Source organism: Octopus bimaculoides, chromosome 3, assembly GCF_001194135.2.
Source record: "Octopus bimaculoides isolate UCB-OBI-ISO-001 chromosome 3, ASM119413v2, whole genome shotgun sequence".
NCBI lineage: Eukaryota > Metazoa > Mollusca > Cephalopoda > Octopoda > Octopodidae > Octopus > Octopus bimaculoides.
The window spans coordinates 22,566,753-22,571,172 of NC_068983.1; positions in this window are offsets into that span (position 1 = coordinate 22,566,753).

The window sequence follows — 4,420 nt, forward strand, 5'->3', positions numbered from 1 at the left end:
TGTGTGTGTGTGTGTGTGTGTGTGTGTGTGTGTGTGTGTATGTTTGTGTGTCTGTGTTTGTCCCCACCCAACATCGCTTGACAACCGATGCTGGTGTGTTTACGTCCCTGTAACTTAGTGGCTTGGCAAAAGAGACCGATAGAATAAGTACTAGGCTTACAAAGAATAAGTCCTGGGGTCGACTTGCTCGACTAAAGGCGGTGCTCCAGCATGGCCACAGTCAAATGACTGAAACAAGTGAAAAAGTAAAAGAGTATGTGCATAATCCTCATTCAAGATAACTGAAAATAGACCACATTGAAGTGAAGACAGAAGTGTCAAAAAGTGTTGTAAAGGGGTTACATCGGACATTAAACTTGATGTTTTACAAGGGTTTGATATGGTAGAAAAATCAACTACATTGCAAAAACATTGAAGTATGTAATATTTACAATGGGAACTAAGTATCAAAAAACAATAAAATACGCTAAGTGCTCGAACAGCTATTTTCTCAAATGCTAGCATATTGTTTTTTCATAAATTTGAAGTGATGCTTAAAGTGGAGTGGCTCTTGAGTAACTGAATTGATGATCAGACTGGATGTATAGCATTGATAAACACACTGATTGTTCAAAAGAAAGCATAAAAGTTTGATGATGATTTAGAAAATGTGGAAGGGGCAACTTCTGGTGTGGAATCTTCTTTTTGCTAGTAAAGATTGGTCCACAAGTTTAAGAATAACCTTAATTTGTGTATCATGAGAATGACTGGTGGAACTGCAAGTGATGATATAGAGGTTGTGGTTACTTATCATGAGGAACTGAAGAAAATTATTGCTGAAGGGGGCTATACACCAGAACAAATATACAATGTTGATGAAACTGGACTTTTCTGGAAGTGCATGTTTACATGGCACAAAAGTAGTATTCAACTATCCATCCATCCATCATTTTTCATATATATGAACAGATATTGCTGGACAAGTTTTCTTTAGGCTTTGTTTACCTTTAAAAATTAACATCAACAGTAACTTAGTCCCATCAGGTGAAGAGGCACGCATCACTGCATAATGTGATTTTTGGTGCCCAGTAGTCTTCACAGTAACAGTTTTGGTACCTTTTATATCAGTTGTTTTATTGCTTGCAGAGTCAAATATTAATGGAGTTTCATCTATTCTTGCTCTTTTAGACAATTCAAATGAAACTTCTTTTCTTAACTGTAAAGTATGCTTCTGAAAAGCACAAATTTTAACTGCAAACTCATTGGACATTCTTTGAGCAATTTTGTTTCTTATAACTAAGCTTTTGTGTTTCATGAACTGATAACGCCATGATGTATGGCCTGTAAAATCTTTCTAAACTATTATCGCATGCCATCCTCTTTGTTTCAAAAATTATCATCGAAATTGAACCAAATTCGACGACTGGCACCCATGCCAACCTTCCTTCATTGGACACTAAACTCAGCTTGAGAAGACCTGTTAGGGCAAGTGAGATCGAAACTGAACCAAATTTGATGACTGGCACCCATGCCAGTGGAGCGCTAACAGCACCATCCTTGCGGGATCACTGCCAGAGCAGCGGTCTCGCTACTGTGCTGGTGGCACGTAAAAAGCACCATTTGAGCGCAATCATTTCCAGCTTTGTCTTACTGTCACTTATGCTGGTGGCATGTGAACAAAACATTGGACTAGCTCCTGTGCAGGTGGCACGTAAAAATCACCATTTGAGCGTGGCCTTTGCCAGTACTGCCGGACTGGCCCTCGTGCCAGTGGAACGTAAAAAGCACCCACTACACTCTCGGAGTGGTTGGCGTTAGGAAGGACATCCAACTGTAGAAACTCTGCCAGATCAGATTGGAGTCTGGTGTAGCCATCTGGTTCACCAATCCCCAGTCAAATCGTCCAACCCATGCTAGCATGGAAAGCAGACGTTAAATGATGATGATGATGAGTTCTTGCCTTCTCTGATCCCAAACCCATTCATAGTTTATTTTCAAGACCTTGCCATTTTGCTTTTTTCTCCCAGAAACTGCATTTGTCACTTTTAACTCTTATCAGTTTTTCTTCATGATCAAGCTAACAATAAGTGATATTTTTCTATTGATGGTGGACTAAGATGTCCTTCAGCAGCTCTATTTTCATGTGTCTTTTTATTTTTGTTTTTTTTTTGGCATAATTAATTGCATTAAATTTGAATTTAGGTGTGTTTGACGGTTTCGTTTCTTAAAACATTGTGAGGGAGTGAGAAAAAACAGAATGAAAAATGAAAAAAAAAAAGATGCTATTTTGGCCCCTATGCCTATGAAACAGTTCTTGGTTATGCACCCAACTTGATGGTGAGCATGTGCCCAACAATCAAATAGCCAATAAAAATTGCAAACTGACGAGGTAATTGCCAAAGCTAATTGCATTAAGCACTTTGATTGGTTAACCATATTGCACATTTGAAATTTGAGGCAAGCACTCAAAGATGATATTTCATTTGTTAAAATGTTAGGCCTGAAATTCATCAAAGATGAAAACAGTCTTATTCTACACTGCATTAAACAGTAGCTGCTATGTATTTACAAGGTCTTTCATTCTTATGCATTACTATAATTTACTTATTTTTATATTGTTTAGGGAGTATTATAAAGAGCCATGTTTTTAAAAGAGAAACACTACTACTGTTATAAATAACACCTTCAAACAAACTATAGTATGCACTTTTATTTGAATATATTTACACATGGCATATGTGTATCATACTTACATACATTTATACCTTCAGTGTATAGGACACAAGCAGGTTTTGGCATAAGTTTTGGAGTAAAAAAGTATGTCTTATACACTGAAGAATATGGTATATCAGCACTGTTAAATGCTCCCATCAGGTGTTTTACAACAGCCTTAAGACCCATAAATCAGATGTGATGCTTTTAGGCCTCCAGTGACAAAGCGCTCAAGTCATAATGTTCCATCCAACCATTTCAGATGATTACTCTATTTCATTCGCCATTTCTGGCATGAAACACTTTGGTAATTTGGCTATCTTGAGAATATATGTTGTTATTGGCACTCCGTCACTTACGACATCGAGGGTTCCAGTTGATCCGATCAACGGAACAGCCTGCTCGTGAAATTAACATGCAAGTGGCTGAGCACTCCACAGACACGTGTACCCTTAATGTAGTTCTTGGGGATATTCAGCATGAGACAGTGTGACAAGGCTGACCCTTTGAATTACAGGCACAACAGAAACAGGAAGTAAGAGTGAGAGAAAGTTGTGGTGAAAGAGTACAGCAGTGTTCGCCAGCATCCCCTGCTGGAGCCTCGTGGAGCTTTAGGTGTTTCCGTTCAATAAACACTCACAACGCCCGGTCTGGGAATCGAAACCGTGATCCTATGACCGCGAGTCCGCTGCCCTAACCACTGGGCCATTGCACCTCCACTCTTGAGACTATAATACAATATATAATTAGTAAAAATATACATCCTCTGTTACCTAATATATTAGTGCCTGTTTCTTCTGACTCATGGATTTTTTGAGAATCTTCATCAAATTTTGCCAAAAGCTTGGCAATACCTGCTCAGAGGCCTACACAAAGTTTTCAAAACGTTTTCATTGTTCTTGAGACAATCAAAGAGATCTTGTGCAACTGAAATCCAAACGTCTTTTTGGTCAGCTGAAAACAGTTTTGGCACAAACTTGGCAGACATGTCCCATACCCAAATTTTCAGTGATAATGGACTGAACTGAAACTGTAACTAATCTGCACATCCTATGATAACTCATGGATGGTGATTCAACCATTTTCCCTCACAGCTGCATGTACATCTGTAATGTTTTTCTCAGTTCTTCTTGTAGCAGGTCTCCCAGAACGTTCATCAATATCGACATTTTTTTGGCCATCTTGGAAACGTCTGAACCACTCATACACTTGTGTGTGGCGCATACATACTTCTCCATACACTTTCTGCAACATTGCATAGGCCTCTGAGCAGTTGTTGCCATGACAACTTTCTCTGTCATGGTCAATGTGATGATCACACACTACACACGTCCTTCCAAGCACTGCTGTAAAAGCAGAAGTAAGCTAGAACATTGAAACTTAGTGGACATGCACAGCAGAGTTCAAGGTCAATCTTTGCCAAGCAGCTTTACTCTGTGTGCTTTAGCTTCGTTACTATGGCAACAGTCCAGATACTTACTGATCAGACCTCATATATTATATGTATATTAGATAGATAGGTGGAGGCGCAATGGCCCAGTGGTTAGGGCAGCAGACTTGCAGTCATAGGATCGCGGTTTCGATTCCCAGGCCGGGCGTTGTGAGTGTTTATTGAGCGAAAACACCGAGAGCTCCACAAGGCTCCAGCGGGGGATGGTGGCGAACCCTGCTGTACTCTTCCACCACAACTTTCTCTCACTTTTTCTTCCTGTTTCTGTTGTGCCTGTAA